Genomic DNA, 23,196 nt, shown 5'->3' with positions numbered 1-23,196 from the left:
TCCCGATCCCACACTGTTGATGGGAATGGTGAAGGAGAGTGATCCCAGTGCTGATCCTTGTGGAACACCACTTCCCACCTTCCACCAACCAGCCTAAATCCCTTTAACTCCTCTCGCTGTTTTCTGTGTGTGTCGCCAGCATGTGTCCATCCTGCTGCTGTGTCCCCTAACTCCACTGGCTCTGAGATTACCCATCAGTCTGTTATGTCGGATCTTACTGACGGCCTTTAGAAAATCAAATTGTTTAACATCCATCATACTACTCAGATCTATTATTTCTGGTAGTTATTGAAATAATTGGATGAAATGTGTCAGGAAGAATGCTGACTTTGGAATATGTGCCGGCTATTTAGTATACTCTGTGTTGCTGGATTTCTTTTAACTCAGACTTCTAATTCAATGCTTCCAACTGTTGACATTGTGACTGGAAGATTTGATTATATTCTGTTCTAAATTCAAGGATAACAGAGACCGACTTCTGCTTTTCAATTTTTTGGTAATTATTCTGATGGTGATCAGTGAATAGATAATATTGTCTCTGCTGTTTCTGTCTATTTTATGAATATTTGTTGTGAAATCCATCCGCCTCCAGTAATCTCCCTCTACCTGGACCCCACCCTCTGGCCTCCTATCAGCTCTTGGTCTTTTCATTGAGATCTGTCAGTGCGACATCGACCGTCTCAATTTCTCTGTGCCTCTCACCAACTCTATCCTGACTCACTCTAAACTTGCTCCAATCCGCTATCGAATATCCAACCCTGGCCTGGTGATCTAAGCTGCTCACAAGGGTGGTGTCATTATTGTCTGGTGTCCTGACCTCTTCCTCACAGAGGCTGACCGTCAGCTCTCAGACCCATCCTGGTACCTCCCCCTGGACCAGCAGCACACCACCAAACATCATGATATTGTTTACAGGGCTTTCACTGACCTCGTTGACTCTGGATATCTTCTGTCCACAGTCTCAGACATCAGAGTCCCACAATCCCACACATCCTGCATCAACCTCCCGCTTCTACCTCCTTCCCAAAATCCACAAACAGGAAAGTCCCAGTGCACCCATTATTTCGGCCTGTTCCAGCCCCACCAAGATCATTTCTTCCCATCTTGATTCCATCCGCTTTACCCTGTTCTGCCCCTTCCCAAAGACAGTGGTGGCACAGTGACACAGTGGTTTGCACTGCTGCCTCACAGCAGCAGGATCCCAAAATCAATTCCTACCTTGGGTGACTGTCTGTGTGGAGACTGTACTTTTTCTCCCTGTCTGTGTGGGTTTCCTCCGGGTCTCCGGTTACCTCCCATAGCCCAAAGATGTGCAGGTTAGGTGGATTGGCCAAGATAAATTGTGTTTAGTTTCCAGACAATTTTGATGGGGTCACTGGGTTATGGGGATGGGGTGGGCTGAACTGGTTTTCTCTTTCCAAGGGCCGGTGCAGACTCGATGGGCCGAATGGCCTCCTTTTGCACTGTACATTCTATATTTCTATTCCTCCCATGGTTATGAAGTGGGAAGGTCCCGCGTTTGTTTTATTTTTTTCCACTGATCGTGGAGTATTCAAATAAACCAGGAGTGGGGTCCAACCCCATCAGAAATCCAGTCCAGGGAACGGTCCAATCCGGGGTGTGGTCCAATAATTGAGCTGGGATGACAATCTCGGGTATGTTTGTATCCAGTTTGGGAAACCTGGCCGGCCTGAGTGAATCCTGTAAATCAGACTAAATGAGAAATGTAACCTCTCCCAAAGGTCTCTGAATTATAAACATTTTCCTACCACTGCCATCAAACTGACAGGGCTGCAATTCACACTTTCCCCCCCATTCCCCACCTTTAACACTGGAGTTACATTTCCTACTCCCCTCTCTGCAATGTTAATCTCTGTGCCCACTCCTCTCCCCACACCCCCACCCACCCACTGTCCATTATATTGATGCTGCAATTGTGTCCTGGTTCAGACAGGGAGATTCATTACCCAGTAATTTCCCGCGCCTCTCCTTTCTCTCTCTGACAGTTAATATACTGGGAATTGTGATTCTGTGTCGGGGGAAGTGTGGCCTCTCTACCTGCACCACTCGCTACCTGGTGGCCATGGCAACGGCGGATCTGCTGTTTATTATCACTCGTATCATACTGAACAAGATCAATGTTTATTATTTCCCCCGGAGTTTCCTGTCCCTCACCCATGTGTGTAGTGTTAACTTTGTCCTGCAGGCTGCAGCCAGGGACTGTTCTGTCTGGTTCACCCTCACTTTCTCCTTTGATCGATTTGTGGCCATTCGCTGCCAGAAACTGAAAAGTAAATATTGCACCGGGAAAACTGCGGCTGTGGTTCTGTCCACAAGCGGCCTCCTGCTCTGTGTGAAAAACATCCCCTGGTACTTTACATTCAAACCTGGGAGGATAATCGACAATGTCCAGTGGTTCTGCGTCACAAAGAGCAGCGTTTTCACTGACCCGGGATGGGGTGGGTATATCTGGTTTGATCAGGTTGTAACCCCATTGGTGCCGTTCTTCTCAATCCTGTTGACCAACGCTCTGACAGTCAGACACATTTTACTCAGCAGTCGGGTCCGGAAGGCACTGAGGGCCCAGAGTCAGGGAGACAATCGCAGCGACCCAGAGATGGAGAGCAGAAGGAAGTCAATGATTTTACTCTTCAGCATCTCCGGAACATTCATCCTCCTCTGGACCGTGTCTGTTATTAAATTTTTCTATATGGATGTGAGAGGATTATATTACCTCACCCTTCCTCAACATACTTTACAAATAGTCGGATATATGCTGCAGGATTTAAATTGCTGCACAAACACATTTATTTATGTGGTGACTCAGTCCAGGTTCAGGGAGCAGATCAAGGTCGGGGTGAAATATCCGTTTACATCAATTATTAAATTAATGAGAAAATAAAACTGACTGAAAACCCCTCAGCCAATCAGGAGCTCCAGCCGCTGACTGTCAGCCTCTCAGCCAATCAGGAGATCCAGCCGCTGACTGACAGCCTCTCAGCCAATCAGGAGCTCCAGCCGCTACAGACAGCCTCTCAGCCAATCAGGAGCTCCAGCCGCTGACTGACAGCCTCTCAGCCAATCAGGAGCTCCAGCCGCTGACTGACAGCCTCTCAGCCAATCAGGAGCTCCAGCCGCTAACTGGCAGTCTCTCAGCCAATCAGGAGCTCCAGCCGCCGACTGGCAGTCTCTCAGCCAATCAGGAGCTCCTGGCGCTGACTGACAGCCTCTCAGCCAATCAGGAGCTGGGTCTGGGGCGTGGGGAACACTGACAGTGCTGGCTGTGTGGTGAGAGCACTGACAGTGCTGGCTATGTGGTGGGAGCACTGACAGTGCTGGCTGTGTGAGGGGAGCACTGACAGTGCTGGCTGTGTGGTGGGAGCACTGACAGTGCTGGCTGTGTGTGGGGAGCACTGACAGGGCTGGCTGTGTGGGGGGAGCACTGACAGTGCTGGCTGTGTGGTGGGAGCACTGACAGTGCTGGCTGTGTGAGGGGAGCACTGACAGTGCTGGCTGTGTGGTGGGAGCACTGACAGTGCTGGCTGTGTGCCGGGAGCACTGAGAGTGCTGGCTGTGTGGGGGAGCACTGACAGTGCTGGCTGTGTGGGGGGAGCACTGACAGTGCTGGCTGTGTGGTGGGAGCACTGACAGTGCTGGCTGTGTGGGGGGAGCACTGACAGTGCTGGCTGTGTGGTGGGAGCACTGACAGTGCTGGCTGTGTGGTGGGAGCACTGACAGTGCTGGCTGTGTGGGGGGAGCACTGACAGTGCTGGCTGTGTGGTGGGAGCACTGACAGTGCTGGCTGTGTGGGGGGAGCACTGACAGTGCTGGCTGTGTGGTGGGAGCACTGACAGTGCTGGCTGTGTGGTGGGAGCACTGACAGTGCTGGCTGTGTGGGGGGAGCACTGACAGTGCTGGCTGTGTGGGGGAGCACTGACAGTGCTGGCTCTGTGGGGGAGCACTGACAGTGCTGGCTGTGTGTGGCGGGAGAACTGACAGTGCTGGCTGTGTGGGGGGAGCACTGACAGTGCTGGCTGTGTGGGGGGAGCACCGACAGTGCTGGCCGTGTGGGGGGAGAACTGAGAGTGCTGGCTGTGTGGGGGGAGCACGGACAGTGCTGGCTGTGTGGTGGGAGCACTGACAGTGCTGGCTGTGTGGTAGGAGCACTGACAGTGCTGGCTGTGTGGGGGAAGCACCGACAGTGCTGGCTGTGTGGGGGGAGAACTGAGAGTGCTGACTGTGTGGGGGAGCACTGACAGTGTGGCTGTGTGGGGAGAGCACTGACAGTGCTGGCTGTGTGGGGAGAGCACTGACAGTGCTGGCTGTGTGGGGGGAGCACTGACAGTGCTGGCTGTGTGGTGGGAGCACTGACAGTGCTGGCTGTGTGGTGGGAGCACTAACAGTGCTGGCTGTGTGGGGGAGGACTGACAGTGCTGGCTGTGTGGGGGAACTCTGACAGTGCTGGCTCTGTCGGCGAGCACTGACAGTGCTGGCTGTGTGGGGGGAGCACTGGCAGTGCTGGCTGTGTGGGGGAGCACTGACAGTGCTGGCTGTGTGAGGGAGCACGGGCACTGCTGGCTGTGTGGGGGAGCACTGACAGTGCTGGCTGTGTGGGGGGAGCACTGACAGTGCTGGCTTTGTGGAGGGAGCACTGACAGTGCTGGCTGTGTGATGGAGCACTGACAGTGCTGGCTGTGTGGTGGGAGCACTGACAGTGCTAGCTGTGTGGGTGGAGGACTGACAGTGCTGGCTCTGTGGGGGAGCACTGACAGTGCTGGCTGTGTGGTGAGAGCACTGACAGTGCTGGCTGTGTGGGGGGAGCACTGACAGTGCTGGCTGTGTGGTGGGAGCACTGACAGTGCTGGCTGTGTGGGGGGAGCACTGACAGTGCTGGCTGTGTGGTGGGAGCACTGACAGTGCTGGCTGTGTGGTGGGAGCACTGACAGTGCTGGCTGTGTGGGGGGAGCACTGACAGTGCTGGCTGTGTGGTGGGAGCACTGACAGTGCTGGCTCTGTGGGGGAGCACTGACAGTGCTGGCTGTGTGGGGGAGCACTGACAGTGCTGGCTCTGTGGGGGAGCACTGACAGTGCTGGCTGTGTGGGGAGAGCACTGACAGTGCTGGCTGTGTGGTGGGAGCACTGACAGTGCTGGCTGTGTGGTGGGAGCACTAACAGTGCTGGCTGTGTGGGGGAGGACTGACAGTGCTGGCTGTGTGGGGGAACTCTGACAGTGCTGGCTGTGTGGGGGGAGCACTGACAGTGCTGGCTCTGTCGGGGAGCACTGACAGTGCTGGCTGTGTGGGGGGAGCACTGGCAGTGCTGGCTGTGTGGGGGAGCACTGACAGTGCTGGCTGTGTGGGGGAGCACGGGCACTGCTGGCTGTGTGGGGGGAGCACTGACAGTGCTGGCTGTGTGGGGAGCAGTGACAGTGCTGGCTTTGTGGAGGGAGCACTGACAGTGCTGGCTGTGTGGTGGGAGCACTGACAGTGCTAGCTGTGTGGGTGGAGGACTGACAGTGCAGGCTCTGTGCGGGAGCACTTACAGTGCTGGCTGTGTGAGGGGAGCACTGACAGTTCTGGCTGTGTAGGGGGAGCACTGACAGTGCTGGCTGGGTGGGGGAGCACTGACAGTGCTGGCTGGATGGGGGAGCACTGACAGTGCTGCCTGTGTGGGGGATCACTGACAGGGCTGGCTGTCTGGGGAGCACTGGCAGTGCTGGCTGTGTGGGGGGAGCACTGACAGTGCTGGCTGTGTGGGGGAGCACTGACAGTGCTGGCTGTGTGGTGGGAGCACTGACAGTGCTGGCTGTGTGGTGGGAGCACTGACAGTGCTGGCTGTGTGGGGGAGCACTGACAGTGCTGGCTGTGTGGGGGAGCACTGACAGTTCTGGATGTGTAGGGGGAGCACTGACAGTGCTGGCTGGGTGGGGGAGCACTGACAGTGCTGGCTGGGTGGGGGAGCACTGACAGTGCTGGCTGTGTGGGGGATCACTGACAGGGCTGTCTGTCTGGGGGAGCACTGGCAGTGCTGGCTGTGTGGGGGAGCACTGACAGTGCTGGCTGTGTGGGGGAGCACTGACAGTGCTGGCTGTGTGGTGGGAGCACTGACAGTGCTGGCTGTGTGGTGGGAGCACTGACAGTGCTGGCTGTGTGGGGGAGCTCTGACTGTGCTGGCTGTGTGGGGGAGCACTGGCAGTGCTGGCTGTGTGGTGGGAGCACTGACAAAGCTGGCTGTGTGGGGGAGCTCTGACAGTGCTGGCTGTGTGGTGGGAGCACTGACAGTGCTGGCTGTGTGGGGGGAGCGCTGACAGTGCTGGCTGTGTGGTGGGAGCAATGGCAGTGCTGGCTGTGTGGTGGGAGCACTGACAGTGCTGGCTGTGTGGGGGAGCACTGACAGTGCTGGCTGTGTGGTGGGAGCACTGGCAGTGCTGGCTGTGTGGGGGAGCACTGCCAGTGCTGGCTGTGTGGTGGGAGCACTGACAGTGCTGGCTGTGTGGTAGGAGCACTGACAGTGCTGGCTGTGTGTGGGCAGCACTGACAGTGCTGGCTGTGTGGGGGAGCACTGACAGTGCTGGCTGTGTGGGGAGAGCACTGACAGTGCTGGCTGTGTGGGGAGAGCACTGACAGTGCTGGCTGTGTGGGGGAGCACTGACAGTGCTGGCTGTGTGGTGGGAGCACTGACAGTGCTGGCTGTGTGGTGGGAGCACTAACAGTGCTCGCTGTGTGGGGGAGGACTGACAGTGCTGGCTGTGTGGGGGAACTCTGACAGTGCTGGCTCTGTGGGGGAGCACTGACAGTGCTGGCTGTGTGGGGGGAGCACTGGCAGTGCTGGCTGTGTGGGGGAGCACTGACAGTGCTGGCTGTGTGGGGGAGCACTGACAGTGCTGGCTTTGTGGTGGGAGCACTGACAGTGCTGGCTGTGTGGTGGAGCACTGACAGTGCTGGCTGTGTGGTGGGAGCACTGACAGTGCTAGCTGTGCGGGTGGAGGACTGACAGTGCTGGCTCTGTGGGGGAGCACTGACAGTGCTGGCTGTGTGAGGGGAGCACTGACAGTTCTGGCTGTGTAGGGGGAGCACTGTCAGTGCTGGCTGTGTGGGGCGAGCGCTGACAGTGCTGGCTGGGTGGGGGAGCACTGACAGTGCTGGCTGTGTGGGGGAGCACTGACAGTGCTGGCTGTGTGGGGGAGCACTGACAGTGCTGGCTGTGTGGTGGGAGCACTGACAGTGCTGGCTGTGTGGTGGGAGCACTGACAGTGCTGGCTGTGTGGGGGAGCTCTGACAGTGCTGGCTGTGTGGGGAAGCACTGACAGTGCTGGCTGTTGGGGGAGCACTGACAGTGCTGGCTGTGTGGGGAGAGCACTGACAGTGCTGGCTGTGTGGGGGAGCACTGACAGTGCTGGCTGTGTGGTGGGAGCACTGACAGTGCTGGCTGTGTGGTGGGAGCACTAACAGTGCTCGCTGTGTGGGGGAGGACTGACAGTGCTGGCTGTGTGGGGGAACTCTGACAGTGCTGGCTCTGTGGGGGAGCAGTGACAGTGCTGGCTGTGTGGGGGGAGCACTGGCAGTGCTGGCTGTGTGGGGGAGCACTGACAGTGCTGGCTGTGTGGGGGAGCACTGACAGTGCTGGCTTTGTGGTGGGAGCACTGACAGTGCTGGCTGTGTGGTGGAGCACTGACAGTGCTGGCTGTGTGGTGGGAGCACTGACAGTGCTAGCTGTGCGGGTGGAGGACTGACAGTGCTGGCTCTGTGGGGGAGCACTGACAGTGCTGGCTGTGTGAGGGGAGCACTGACAGTTCTGGCTGTGTAGGGGGAGCACTGTCAGTGCTGGCTGTGTGGGGCGAGCACTGACAGTGCTGGCTGGGTGGGGGGAGCACTGACAGTGCTGGCTGTGTGGGGGAGCACTGACAGTGCTGGCTGTGTGGGGGAGCACTGACAGTGCTGGCTGTGTGGTGGGAGCACTGACAGTGCTGGCTGTGTGGTGGGAGCACTGACAGTGCTGGCTGTGTGGGGGAGCTCTGACAGTGCTGGCTGTGTGGGGAAGCACTGACAGTGCTGGCTGTTGGGGGAGCACTGACAGTGCTGGCTGTGTGGGGGAGCACTGACAGTGCTGGCTGTGTGGGGGAGCACTGACAGTGCTGGCGGTGTGGTGGGAGCACTGGCATTGCTGGCTGTGTGGGGGAGCGCTGACAGTGCTGGCTAAGTGGGGGAGCACTGACAGTGCTGGCTGTGTGGGGGGAGCACTGACAGTGCTGGCTGTGTGTGGGGAGCACTGACAGTGCTGGCTGTGTGGGGGGAGCACTGACAGTGCTGGCTGTGTGCTGGGAGCACTGACAGTGCTGGTTGTGTGGGGGAGCACTGACAGTGCTGGCTGTGTGGTGGGAGCACTGACAGTGCTGGCTGTGTGGAGGGAGCACTGACAGTGCTGGCTGTGAGGTGGAGCACTGACAGTGCTGGCTGTGGGGAGCACTGACAGTGCTGGCTGTGTGGGGGAGCACTGACAGTGCTGGATGTGTGAGGGGAGCACTGACAGTTCTGGCTGTGTAGGGGGAGCACTGACAATGCTGGCTGGGTGGGGGAGCACTGACAGTGCTGGCTGGGTGGGGGGAGCACTGACAGTGCTGGCTGTGTGGGGGAGCACTGGCAGTGCTGGCTGTGTGGGAGGAGCACTGACAGTGCTGGCTGTGTGGTGGGAGCACTGACAGTGCTGGCTGTGTGGGGGCGCACTGACAGTGCTGGCTGTGTGGGGGAGCACTGACAGTGCTGGCTGTGTGGGGGGAGCACTGACAGTGCTGGCTGTGTGGGGGGAGCACTGACAGTGCTGGCTGTGTGGGGGAGCACTGACAGTGCTGGCTGTGTGGGGGAGCACTGACAGTGCTGGCTGTGTGGGGGAGCACTGACAGTGCTGGATGTGTGATGGGAGCACTGACAGTGCTGGCTGTGTGGGGGAGCACTGACAGTGCTGGCTGTGTGGTGGGAGCACTGACAGTGCTGGTTGTGTGGGGAAGCACTGACAGTGCTGGCTGTGTGGTGGGAGCACTGACAGTGCTGGCTGTGTGGTGGGAGCACTGACAGTGCTGGATGTGTGGGGGAGCACTGACAGTGCTGGCTGTGTGGTGGGAGCACTGACAGTGCTGGCTGTGTGGGGGAGCACTGACAGTGCTGGCTGTGTGGGGGAGCGCTGACAGTGCTGGCTGTGTGGTGGGAGCAATGGCAGTGCTGGCTGTGTGGTGGGAGCACTGACAGTGCTGGCTGTGTGGGGGAGCACTGACAGTGCTGGCTGTGTGGTGGGAGCACTGGCAGTGCTGGCTGTGTGGGGGAGCACTGCCAGTGCTGGCTGTGTGGTGGGAGCACTGACAGTGCTGGCTGTGTGGTAGGAGCACTGACAGTGCTGGCTGTGTGTGGGCAGCACTGACAGTGCTGGCTGTGTGGGGGAGCACTGACAGTGCTGGCTGTGTGGGGAGAGCACTGACAGTGCTGGCTGTGTGGGGAGAGCACTGACAGTGCTGGCTGTGTGGGGGAGCACTGACAGTGCTGGCTGTGTGGTGGGAGCACTGACAGTGCTGGCTGTGTGGTGGGAGCACTAACAGTGCTCGCTGTGTGGGGGAGGACTGACAGTGCTGGCTGTGTGGGGGAACTCTGACAGTGCTGGCTCTGTGGGGGAGCACTGACAGTGCTGGCTGTGTGGGGGGAGCACTGGCAGTGCTGGCTGTGTGGGGGAGCACTGACAGTGCTGGCTGTGTGGGGGAGCACTGACAGTGCTGGCTTTGTGGTGGGAGCACTGACAGTGCTGGCTGTGTGGTGGAGCACTGACAGTGCTGGCTGTGTGGTGGGAGCACTGACAGTGCTAGCTGTGCGGGTGGAGGACTGACAGTGCTGGCTCTGTGGGGGAGCACTGACAGTGCTGGCTGTGTGAGGGGAGCACTGACAGTTCTGGCTGTGTAGGGGGAGCACTGTCAGTGCTGGCTGTGTGGGGCGAGCACTGACAGTGCTGGCTGGGTGGGGGGAGCACTGACAGTGCTGGCTGTGTGGGGGAGCACTGACAGTGCTGGCTGTGTGGGGGAGCACTGACAGTGCTGGCTGTGTGGTGGGAGCACTGACAGTGCTGGCTGTGTGGTGGGAGCACTGACTGTGCTGGCTGTGTGGGGGAGCTCTGACAGTGCTGGCTGTGTGGGGAAGCACTGACAGTGCTGGCTGTTGGGGGAGCACTGACAGTGCTGGCTGTGTGGGGGAGCACTGACAGTGCTGGCTGTGTGGGGGAGCACTGACAGTGCTGGCGGTGTGGTGGGAGCACTGGCATTGCTGGCTGTGTGGGGGAGCGCTGACAGTGCTGGCTAAGTGGGGGAGCACTGACAGTGCTGGCTGTGTGGGGGGAGCACTGACAGTGCTGGCTGTGTGTGGGGAGCACTGACAGTGCTGGCTGTGTGGTGGGAGCACTGACAGTGCTGGCTGTGTGCTGGGAGCACTGACAGTGCTGGTTGTGTGGGGGAGCACTGACAGTGCTGGCTGTGTGGTGGGAGCACTGACAGTGCTGGCTGTGTGGAGGGAGCACTGACAGTGCTGGCTGTGAGGTGGAGCACTGACAGTGCTGGCTGTGGGGAGCACTAACAGTGCTGGCTGTGTGGGGGAGCACTGACAGTGCTGGATGTGTGGGGAGCACTGACAGTGCTGGCTGTGTGGTGGAGCACTGACAGTGCTGGCTGTGTGGTGGGAGCACTGACAGTGCTAGCTGTGTGGGTGGAGGACTGACAGTGCTGGCTCTGTGGGGGAGCACTGACAGTGCTGGCTGTGTGAGGGGAGCACTGACAGTGCTGGCTGGGTGGGGGAGCACTGACATTGCTGGCTGGGTGGGGGAGCACTGACAGTGCTGGCTGTGTGGGGGAGCACTGACAGTGCTGGCTGTGTGGGGGAGCACTGACAGTGCTGGCTGTGTGGTGGGAGCACTGACAGTGCTGGCTGTGTGGTGGGAGCACTGACAGTGCTGGCTGTGTGGGGAAGCACTGACAGTGCTGGCTGTTGGGGGAGCACTGACAGTGCTGGCTGTGTGGGGGGAGCACTGACAGTGCTGGCTGTGTGGGGGGAGCACTGACAGTGGTGGCGGTGTGGTGGGAGCACTGGCATTGCTGGCTGTGTGGGGGAGCACTGACAGTGCTAGCTGTGTGGGGGAGCACTGACAGTGCTGGCTAAGTGGGGGAGCACTGACAGTGCTGGCTGTGTGAGGGGAGCACTGACAGTTCTGGCTGTGTAGTGGGAGTACTGGCAGTGCTGGCTGTGTGAGGGGAGCACTGACAGTGCTGGCTGGGTGGGGGGAGCATTGACAGTGCTGGCTGTGTGGTGGGAGCACTGACAGTGCTGGCTGTGTGGGGAGCACTGACAGTGCTGGCTGTGTGGGGGGTGCACTGACAGTGCGGGCTCTGTGGGGGAGCACTGACAGTGCTGGCTGTGTGGGGGAGCACTGGCAGTGCTGGCTGTGTGGGGGAGCACTGACAGTGCTGGCTGTGTGGGGGAGCACGGGCAGTGCTGGTTGTGTGGGGAGCACTGACAGTGCTGGCTGTGTGGGGGGAGCACAGACAGTGCTGGCTGTGTGGGGAGCACTGACAGTGCTGGCTTTGTGGTGGGAGCACTGACAGTGCTGGCTCTGTGGTGGAGCACTGACAGTGCTGGCTGTGTGGTGGGAGCACTGACAGTGCTAGCTGTGTGGGTGGAGGACTGACAGTGCTGGCTCTGTGGGGGAGCATTGACAGTGCTGGCTGTGTGAGGGGAGCACTGACAGTTCTGGCTGTGTGGGTTGAGCACTGACAGTGCTGGCGGTGTGGTGGGAGCACTGGCATTGCTGGCTATGTGGGGGAGCACTGACAGTGCTGGCTGTGTGGTGGAGAACTGACAGTGCTGGCTGTGTGGGGGAGCACTGACAGTGCTGGCTGTGTGGTGGGAGCACTGACAGTGCTGGCTGTGTGGTGGGAGCTCTGACAGTGCTGGCTGTGTGGGGGAGCACTGACAGTGCTGGCTCTGGGGGAGCACTGACAGTGCTGGCTGTGTGGGGGGAGCACTGACAGTGCTGGCTGTGTGGGGAGCACTGACAGTGCTGGCTGTGTGTGGGGAGCACTGACAGTGCTGGCGGTGTGGTGGGAGCACTGGCATTGCTGGCTCTGTGGGGGAGCACTGACAGTGCTGGCTGTGTGGGGGGAGCACTGACAGTGCTGGCTCTGTGGGGGAGCACAGACAGTGCTGGCTGTGTGAGGGGAGCACTGACAGTTCTGGCTGTGTAGGGGGAGCACTGGCAGTGCTGGCTGTGTGGGGGGAGCACTGACAGTGCTGGCTGGGTGGGGAGAGCATTGACAGTGCTGGCTGTGTGGGGGATCACTGACAGTGCTGGCTGTGTGGGGGAGCACTGACAGTGCTGGCTGTGTGGGGAGGAGCACTGACAGTGCTGGCTGTGTGGGGGGAGCACTGACAGTGCTGGCTGTGTGGTGGGAGCACTGACAGTGCTGGCTGTGTGGTGGGAGCACTGACAGTGCTGGCTGTGTGGGGGCGCACTGACAGTGCTGGCTGTGTGGGGGAGCACTGACAGTGCTGGCTGTGTGGGTGGAGCACTGACAGTGCTGGCTGTGTGGGGGGAGCACTGACAGTGCTGGCTGTGTGGGGGAGCACTGACAGTGCTGGCTGTGTGGGGGAGCACTGACAGTGCTGGCTGTGTGGGGGAGCACTGACAGTGCTGGCTGTGTGATGGGAGCACTGACAGTGCTGGCTGTGTGGGGGAGCACTGACAGTGCTGGCTGTGTGGTGGGAGCACTGACAGTGCTGGTTGTGTGGGGAAGCACTGACAGTGCTGGCTGTGTGGTGGGAGCACTGACAGTGCTGGCTGTGTGGTGGGAGCACTGACAGTGCTGGCTGTGTGGGGGAGCACTGACAGTGCTGGCTGTGTGGTGGGAGCACTGACAGTGCTGGCTGTGTGGGGGAGCACTGACAGTGCTGGCTGTGTGGGGGAGCGCTGACAGTGCTGGCTGTGTGGTGGGAGCAATGGCAGTGCTGGCTGTGTGGTGGGAGCACTGACAGTGCTGGCTGTGTGGGGGAGCACTGACAGTGCTGGCTGTGTGGTGGGAGCACTGACAGTGCTGGCTGTGTGGGGGAGCACTGCCAGTGCTGGCTGTGTGGTGGGAGCACTGACAGTGCTGGCTGTGTGGTAGGAGCACTGACAGTGCTGGCTGTGTGGGGGAGCACTGACAGTGCTGGCTGTGTGGGGGAGCACTGACAGTGCTGGCTGTGTGGGGAGACCACTGACAGTGCTGGCTGTGTGGGGAGAGCACTGACAGTGCTGGCTGTGTGGGGGGAGCACTGACAGTGCTGGCTGTGTGGTGGGAGCACTGACAGTGCTGGCTGTGTGGTGGGAGCACTAACAGTGCTCGCTGTGTGGGGGAGGACTGACAGTGCTGGCTGTGTGGGGGAGCTCTGACAGTGCTGGCTCTGTGGGGGAGCACTGACAGTGCTGGCTGTGTGGGGGGAGCACTGGCAGTGCTGGCTGTGTGGGGGAGCACTGACAGTGCTGGCTGTGTGGGGGAGCACGGGCAGTGCTGGCTGTGTGGGGGAGCACTGACAGTGCTGGCTGTGTGGGGGAGCACTGACAGTGCTGGCTTTGTGGTGGGAGCACTGACAGTGCTGGCTGTGTGGTGGAGCACTGACAGTGCTGGCTGTGTGGTGGGAGCACTGACAGTGCTAGCTGTGTGGGTGGAGGACTGACAGTGCTGGCTCTGTGGGGAAGCACTGACAGTGCTGGCTGTGTGAGGGGAGCACTGACAGTTCTGGCTGTGTAGGGGGAGCACTGTCAGTGCTGGCTGTGTGGGGCGAGCACTGACAGTGCTGGCTGGGTGGGGGGAGCACTGACAGTGCTGGCTGTGTGGGGGGGAGCACACAGTGCTGGCTGTGTGGGGGAGCACTGACAGTGCTGGCTGTGTGGTGGGAGCACTGACAGTGCTGGCTGTGTGGTGGGAGCACTGACAGTGCTGGCTGTGTGGGGGAGCTCTGACAGTGCTGGCTGTGTGGTGAAGCACTGACAGTGCTGGCTGTTGGGGGAGCACTGACAGTGCTGGCTGTGTGGGGGAGCACTGACAGTGCTGGCTGTGTGGGGGAGCACTGACAGTGCTGGCGGTGTGGTGGGAGCACTGGCATTGCTGGCTGTGTGGGGGAGCACTGACAGTGCTGGCTAAGTGGGGGAGCACTGACAGTGCTGGCTGTGTGGGGGGAGCACTGACAGTGCTGGCTGTGTGTGGGGAGCACTGACAGTGCTGGCTGTGTGGTGGGAGCACTGACAGTGCTGGCTGTGTGCTGGGAGCACTGACAGTGCTGGTTGTGTGGGGGAGCACTGACAGTGCTGGCTGTGTGGTGGGAGCACTGACAGTGCTGGCTGTGTGGAGGGAGCACTGGCAGTGCTGGCTGTGAGGTGGAGCACTGACAGTGCTGGCTGTGGGGAGCACTGACAGTGCTGGCTGTGTGGGGGAGCACTGACAGTGCTGGATGTGTGGGGAGCACTGACAGTGCTGGCTGTGTGGTGGAGCACTGACAGTGCTGGCTGTGTGGTGGGAGCACTGACAGTGCTAGCTGTGTGGGTGGAGGACTGACAGTGCTGGCTCTGTGGGGGAGCACTGACAGTGCTGGCTGTGTGAGGGGAGCACTGTCAGTGCTGGCTGGGTGGTGGAGCACTGACAGTGCTGGCAGGGTGGGGGGAGCACTGACAGTGCTGGCTGTGTGGGGGAGCACTGACAGTGCTGGCTGTGTGGGGGAGCACTGACAGTGCTGGCTGTGTGGTGGGAGCACTGACAGTGCTGGCTGTGTGGTGGGAGCACTGACAGTGCTGGCTGTGTGGGGAAGCACTGACAGTGCTGGCTGTTGGGGGAGCACTGACAGTGCTGGCTGTGTGGGGGGAGCACTGACAGTGCTGGCGGTGTGGTGGGAGCACTGGCATTGCTGGCTGTGTGGGGGAGCACTGACAGTGCTAGCTGTGTGGGTGGAGCACTGACAGTGCTGGCTAAGTGGGGGAGCACTGACAGTGCTGGCTGTGTGAGGGGAGCACTGACAGTTCTGGCTGTGTAGGGGGAGTACTGGCAGTGCTGGCTGTGTGGGGGGAGCACTGACAGTGCTGGCTGGGTGGGGGGAGCATTGACAGTGCTGGCTGTGTGGGGGAGCACTGACAGTGCTGGCTGTGTGGGGGAGCACGGGCAGTGCTGGTTGTGTGGGGAGCACTGACAGTGCTGGCTGTGTGGGGGGAGCACAGACATTGCTGGCTGTGTGGGGAGCACTGACAGTGCTGGCTTTGTGGTGGGAGCACTGACAGTGCTGGCTCTGTGGTGGAGCACTGACAGTGCTGGCTGTGTGGTGGGAGCACTGACAGTGCTAGCTGTCTGGGTGGAGGACTGACAGTGCTGGCTCTGTGGGGGAGCATTGACAGTGCTGGCTGTGTGAGGGGAGCACTGACAGTTCTGGCTGTGTGGGTTGAGCATTGACAGTGCTGGCTGTGTGGTGGAGAACTGACAGTGCTGGCTGTGTGGGGGGAGCACTGACAGTGCTGGCTGTGTGGTGGGAGCACTGACAGTGCTGGCTGTGTGGTGGGAGCTCTGACAGTGCTGGCTGTGTGGGGGAGCACTGACAGTGCTGGCTCTGGGGGAGCACTGACAGTGCTGGCTGTGTGGGGGGAGCACTGACAGTGCTGGCTGTGTGGGGAGCACTGACAGTGCTGGCTGTGTGTGGGGAGCACTGACAGTGCTGGCGGTGTGGTGGGAGCACTGGCATTGCTGGCTCTGTGGGGGAGCACTGACAGTGCTGGCTGTGTGGGGGGAGCACTGACAGTGCTGGCTCTGTGGGGGAGCACAGACAGTGTTGGCTGTGTGAGGGGAGCACTGACAGTTCTGGCTGTGTAGGGGGAGCACTGGCAGTGCTGGCTGTGTGGGGGGAGCACTGACAGTGCTGGCTGGGTGGGGAGAGCATTGACAGTGCTGGCTGTGTGGGGGATCAATGACAGTGCTGGCTGTGTGGGGGAGCACTGACAGTGCTGGCTGTGTGGGGAGGAGCACTGACAGTGCTGGCTGTGTGGGGGAGCACTGACAGTGCTGGCTGTGTGGTGGGAGCACTGACAGTGCTGGCTGTGTGGTGGGAGCACTGACAGTGCTGGCTGTGTGGGGGCGCACTGACAGTGCTGGCTGTGTGGGGGAGCACTGACAGTGCTGGCTGTGTGGGTGGAGCACTGACAGTGCTGGCTGTGTGGGGGGAGCACTGACAGTGCTGGCTGTGTGGGGGAGCACTGACAGTGCTGGCTGTGTGGGGGAGCACTGACAGTGCTGGCTGTGTGGGGGAGCACTGACAGTGCTGGCTGTGTGATGGGAGCACTGACAGTGCTGGCTGTGTGGGGGAGCACTGACAGTGCTGGCTGTGTGGTGGGAGCACTGACAGTGCTGGTTGTGTGGGGAAGCACTGACAGTGCTGGCTGTGTGGTGGGAGCACTGACAGTGCTGGCTGTGTGGTGGGAGCACTGACAGTGCTGGCTGTGTGGGGGAGCACTGACAGTGCTGGCTGTGTGGTGGGAGCACTGACAGTGCTGGCTGTGTGGGGGAGCACTGACAGTGCTGGCTGTGTGGGGGAGCGCTGACAGTGCTGGCTGTGTGGTGGGAGCAATGGCAGTGCTGGCTGTGTGGTGGGAGCACTGACAGTGCTGGCTGTGTGGGGGAGCACTGACAGTGCTGGCTGTGTGGTGGGAGCACTGACAGTGCTGGCTGTGTGGGGGAGCACTGCCAGTGCTGGCTGTGTGGTGGGAGCACTGACAGTGCTGGCTGTGTGGTAGGAGCACTGACAGTGCTGGCTGTGTGGGGGGAGCACTGACAGTGCTGGCTGTGTGGGGGAGCACTGACAGTGCTGGCTGTGTGGGGAGAGCACTGACAGTGCTGGCTGTGTGGGGAGAGCACTGACAGTGCTGGCTGTGTGGGGGGAGCACTGACAGTGCTGGCTGTGTGGTGGGAGCACTGACAGTGCTGGCTGTGTGGTGGGAGCACTAACAGTGCTCGCTGTGTGGGGGAGGACTGACAGTGCTGGCTGTGTGGGGGAACTCTGACAGTGCTGGCTCTGTGGGGGAGCACTGACAGTGCTGGCTGTGTGGGGGGAGCACTGGCAGTGCTGGCTGTGTGGGGGAGCACTGACAGTGCTGGCTGTGTGGGGGAGCACGGGCAGTGCTGGCTGTGTGGGGGAGCACTGACAGTGCTGGCTGTGTGGGGGAGCACTGACAGTGCTGGCTTTGTGGTGGGAGCACTGACAGTGCTGGCTGTGTGGTGGAGCACTGACAGTGCTGGCTGTGTGGTGGGAGCACTGACAGTGCTAGCTGTGTGGGTGGAGGACTGACAGTGCTGGCTCTGTGGGGAAGCACTGACAGTGCTGGCTGTGTGAGGGGAGCACTGACAGTTCTGGCTGTGTAGGGGGAGCACTGTCAGTGCTGGCTGTGTGGGGCGAGCACTGACAGTGCTGGCTGGGTGGGGGAGCACTGACAGTGCTGGCTGTGTGGGGGGGAGCACACAGTGCTGGCTGTGTGGGGGAGCACTGACAGTGCTGGCTGTGTGGTGGGAGCACTGACAGTGCTGGCTGTGTGGTGGGAGCACTGACAGTGCTGGCTGTGTGGGGGAGCTCTGACAGTGCTGGCTGTGTGGTGAAGCACTGACAGTGCTGGCTGTTGGGGGAGCACTGACAGTGCTGGCTGTGTGGGGGAGCACTGACAGTGCTGGCTGTGTGGGGGAGCACTGACAGTGCTGGCGGTGTGGTGGGAGCACTGGCATTGCTGGCTGTGTGGGGGAGCACTGACAGTGCTGGCTAAGTGGGGGAGCACTGACAGTGCTGGCTGTGTGGGGGGAGCACTGACAGTGCTGGCTGTGTGTGGGGAGCACTGACAGTGCTGGCTGTGTGGTGGGAGCACTGACAGTGCTGGCTGTGTGCTGGGAGCACTGACAGTGCTGGTTGTGTGGGGGAGCACTGACAGTGCTGGCTGTGTGGTGGGAGCACTGACAGTGCTGGCTGTGTGGAGGGAGCACTGGCAGTGCTGGCTGTGAGGTGGAGCACTGACAGTGCTGGCTGTGGGGAGCACTGACAGTGCTGGCTGTGTGGGGGAGCACTGACAGTGCTGGATGTGTCGGGAGCACTGACAGTGCTGGCTGTCTGGTGGAGCACTGACAGTGCTGGCTGTGTGGTGGGAGCACTGACAGTGCTAGCTGTGTGGGTGGAGGACTGACAGTGCTGGCTCTGTGGGGGAGCACTGACAGTGCTGGCTGTGTGAAGGGAGCACTGACAGTGCTGGCTGGGTGGTGGAGCACTGACAGTGCTGGCAGGGTGGGGGGAGCACTGACAGTGCTGGCTGTGTGGGGGAGCACTGACAGTGCTGGCTGTGTGGGGGAGCACAGACAGTGCTGGCTGTGTGGTGGGAGCACTGACAGTGCTGGCTGTGTGGTGGGAGCACTGACAGTGCTGGCTGTGTGGGGAAGCACTGACAGTGCTGGCTGTTGGGGGAGCACTGACAGTGCTGGCTTTGTGGTGGGAGCACTGACAGTGCTGGCTCTGTGGTGGAGCACTGACAGTGCTGGCTGTGTGGTGGGAGCACTGACAGTGCTAGCTGTGTGGGTGGAGGACTGACAGTGCTGGCTCTGTGGGGGAGCACTGACAGTGCTGGCTGTGTGAGGGGAGCACTGACAGTTCTGGCTGTGTAGTGGGAGCACTGACAGTGCTGGCTGTGTGGTGGGAGCACTGACAGTGCTGGCTGTGTGGGGAAGATCTGACAGTGCTGGCTGTGTGGGGTGAGCACTGACAGTGCTGGCTGTGTGTGGGGAGCACTGACAGTGCTGGCTGTGTGGTGGGAGCACTGACAGTGCTGGCTGTGTGCTGGGAGCACTGACAGTGCTGGTTGTGTGGGGGAGCACTGACAGTACTGGCTGTGTGGTGGGAGCACTGACAGTGCTGGCTGTGTGGAGGGAGCACTGGCAGTGCTGGCTGTGAGGTGGAGCACTGACAGTGCTGGCTGTGGGGGAGCACTGACAGTGCTGGCTGTGTGGGGGGAGCACTGACAGTGCTGCATGTGTGGGGGGAGCACTGACAGTGCTGGCGGTGTGGTGGGAGCCCTGGCATTGCTGGCTATGTGGGGGAGCACTGACAGTGCTGGCTGTGTGGTGGAGAACTGACAGTGCTGGCTGTGTGGGTGCGAGCACAGACAGTGCTGGCTGTGTGGTGGGAGCACTGACAGTGCTGGCTGTGTGGGGGAGCACTGACACAGAGAGAGTGAGGGACACAGAGAGAGGGAGGGACATAGATAGCGAGGGACACAGAGAGCGAGGGACACACAGAGAGAGCGAGGGACACAGACAGAGCCAGGGACATAGAGAGAGCGAGGGACATAGAGAGCGAGGGACACACAGAGAGAGTGAGGGACACAGAGAGTGAGGAACACAGAGAGCGAGGGAAACAGAGAGAGTGAGGGGCACAGAGAGAGTGAGGGACACAGAGAGTGTGGAACACAGAGAGCGAGGGACACAGAGAGAGCGAGGGACACTGAGAGAGCGAGGGACACAGAGAGTGTGGAACACAGAGAGCGAGGGACACAGAGAGAGCGAGGGACACTGAGAGAGCGAGGGACACAGAGAGAGTGAGTGACACAGAGAGAGTGAGGGACACAGAGCGAGGGACACAGACAGAGCGAGGGACACAGAGAGAGCGAGGGACACAGAGAGAGCGAGGGACACAGAAAGGGAGGGACACAGAGAGCGTGGGTCACACAGAGAGAGTGAGGGACACAGAGAGTGAGGAACACAGAGAGCGAGGGAAATAGAAAGAGCGAGGGACACAGAGACCGAGGGACACACAGAGAGAGTGAGGGACACAGAGAGTGTGGAACACAGAGAGCGAGGGACACAGAGAGAGCGAGGGACACAGAGAGAGTGAGGGGCACTGAGAGAGCGAGGGACACAGAGAGAGTGAGGGACACAGAGAGTGTGAGGGACACAGAGCGAGGGACACAGACAGAGCGAGGGACACAGAGAGAGCGAGGGACACAGAGAGAGTGAGGGACACAGAAAGGGAGGGACACAGAGAGAGTGAGGGACACAGAGAGAGCGAGGGACACAGAGAGAGTGAGGGACACAGCGAGAGTGAGGGACACTGAGAGAGCGAGGGACACAGACAGAGTGAGGGACACAGAGAGAGTGAGGGACACAGACAGAGCCAGGGACATAGAGAGAGCGAGGGACATAGAGAGCGAGGGACACACAGAGAGAGTGAGGGACACAGAGAGTGAGGAACACAGAGAGCGAGGGAAACAGAGAGAGTGAGGGGCACAGAGAGAGTGAGGGACACAGAGAGTGTGGAACACAGAGAGCGAGGGACACAGAGAGAGCGAGGGACACTGAGAGAGCGAGGGACACAGAGAGTGTGGAACACAGAGAGCGAGGGACACAGAGAGAGCGAGGGACACTGAGAGAGCGAGGGACACAGAGAGAGTGAGTGACACAGAGAGAGTGAGGGACACAGAGCGAGGGACACAGACAGAGCGAGGGACACAGAGAGAGCGAGGGACACAGAGAGAGCGAGGGACACAGAAAGGGAGGGACACAGAGAGCGTGGGTCACACAGAGAGAGTGAGGGACACAGAGAGTGAGGAACACAGAGAGCGAGGGAAATAGAGAGAGCGAGGGACACAGAGACCGAGGGACACAGAGAGAGAGTGAGGGACACAGAGAGTGTGGAACACAGAGAGCGAGGGACACAGAGAGAGCGAGGGACACAGAGAGAGTGAGGGGCACTGAGAGAGCGAGGGACACAGAGAGAGTGAGGGACACAGAGAGTGTGAGGGACACAGAGCGAGGGACACAGACAGAGCGAGGGACACAGAGAGAGCGAGGGACACAGAGAGAGTGAGGGACACAGAAAGGGAGGGACACAGAGAGAGTGAGGGACACAGAGAGAGCGAGGGACACAGAGAGAGTGAGGGACACAGCGAGAGTGAGGGACACTGAGAGAGCGAGGGACACAGACAGAGTGAGGGACACAGAGAGAGTGAGGGACACAGAGCGAGGGACACAGACAGAGCGAGGGACACAGAGAGAGCGAGGGACAGAGAGAGAGCGAGGGACACAGAAAGGGAGGGACACAGAGAGATTGAGGGACACAGAGCGCGAGGGACACAGAGAGAGTGAGGACACAGAGAGCGAGGGACACACAGAGATAGCGAGGGACACAGAGAGTGAGGGACACACATAGAGAGTGTGGGACACAGAGAGAGTGAGTGACAGAGAGAGAGAGTGTGGGACACATAGAGTGAGGGACACACAGACAGAGCCAGGGACACAGAGAGAGCGAGGGACACAGAGAGCGAGGGACACACAGAGAGAGCGAGGGACACAGAGAGCGAGGGACACACAGAGAGAGTGTGGGACAGAGAGAGAGTGAGGGACACAGAGAGTGAGGGATACAGAGAGTGAGGGACACAGACAGAGTGTGGGACACAGAGAGCGAGGGACACAGAGAGCGAGGGACACAGAGAGCGAGGGACACAGAGAGAGACAGGGACACAGAGAGCGCGAGGGACACAGAGAGTGCGAGGGACACAGAGAGCGCGAGTGACACAGAAAGCGTGAGGGACACACAGAGAGAGCGAGGGACACAGAGAGTGTGGGACACAGAGAGCGAGGGACACAGAGAGTGTGTGACACAGAGAGCGAGGGACACAGAGAGCGAGGGACACAGAGAGAGCGAGGGACACAGAGAGCGAGGGACACAGAGAGTGAGGGACACAGAGAGCGAGGGACACAGAGAGAGTGAGGGACACAGAGAGAGCGAGGGACACAGAGAGCGAGGGACACAGAGAGTGAGGGACACAGAGAGTGAGGGACACAGAGAGAGTGAGGGACACAGAGAGAGCGAGGGACACAGAGAGTGAGGGTCACAGAGAGTGAGGGACACAGAGAGAGTGAGGGACACAGAGAGCGAGGGACACAAAGAGCGAGGGACACAGAGAGAGCCAGGGACACAGAGAGCGCGAGGGACTCAGAGAGCGAGGGACACAGAGAGAGTGCGGGACACAGAGAGCGAGGGACACAGAGAGTGAGGAACACAGAGAGAGCCAGGGACACAGAGAGCGCGAGGTACACAGAGAGCGAGGGACACAGTGAGCGAGGGACACAGAGAGCGAGGGGCACAGAGAACGAGGGACACAGAGAGCGAGGGACACAGAGAGTGAGGGGCACAGAGAGCGAGGGACACAGAGAGCGAGGGACACAGAGAGCGAGGGGCACAGAGAGCGAGGGACACAGAGAGCGAGGGACACAGAGAGTGAAGGGCACAGAGAGCGAGGGACACAGAGAGCGAGGGGCACAGAGAGCGAGGGACACAGAGAGCGAGGGACACAGAGAGCGAGGGACACAGAGCGCGAGGTACACAGAGAGCCAGGGACACAGAAAGCGCGAGGAACACAGAGAGCGCGAGGGATACAGAGAGAGCGAGGGACACACAGAGAGCGAGGGACACAGAGAGAGCGAGGGGCAGAGAGAGAGCGAGGGACACAGACAGCCTGGGACACAGAGAGAGCGAGGGACACACAGCGAGCGAGGGACACAGAGAGAGCGAGGGGCAGAGAGAGAATGAGGGACAAAGAGAGCGTGAGGGACACAGAGAGCGTGAGGGACACAGAGAGCGCGAGGGACACAGAGAGCGCGAGGGACACAGAGAGCGAGGGTCACAGAGAGTGTGGGACACAGAGAGCGAGGGACACAGAGTGAGAGAGGGACACAGAGAGTGAGGGACACAGAGAGCGAGGGACACAGAGAACGAGGGACACAGAGAGCGCGAGGGACACAGAGAGCGCGAGGGACACAGAGAGCGCGAGGGACACAGAGAGCGAGGGTCACAGAGAGAGCGAGGGACAGAGAGAGAGCGAGGGACACAGAGCGAGGGACACAGAGAGCACGAGCGACAAAGAGAGAGTGAGGGACACAGAGAGAGCGAGGGACACAGGGAGCGCGAGGGACACAGAGAGCGCGAGCGACACAGAGAGCGCGAGGGACACAGAGAGAGCGAGGGACAGAGAGAGAGTAGGGGACACATAGAGAGCGAGGGACACAGAGAGCGAGGGACACAGAGAGCGAGGTCACAGAGAGAGTGAGGGATACAGTGAGTGAGGGACACAGAGTGTGGG

Source organism: Scyliorhinus torazame, chromosome 5 (assembly GCF_047496885.1).
Source record: "Scyliorhinus torazame isolate Kashiwa2021f chromosome 5, sScyTor2.1, whole genome shotgun sequence".
Classification (NCBI taxonomy): domain Eukaryota; kingdom Metazoa; phylum Chordata; class Chondrichthyes; order Carcharhiniformes; family Scyliorhinidae; genus Scyliorhinus; species Scyliorhinus torazame.
This window is presented reverse-complemented; position numbering follows the sequence as displayed.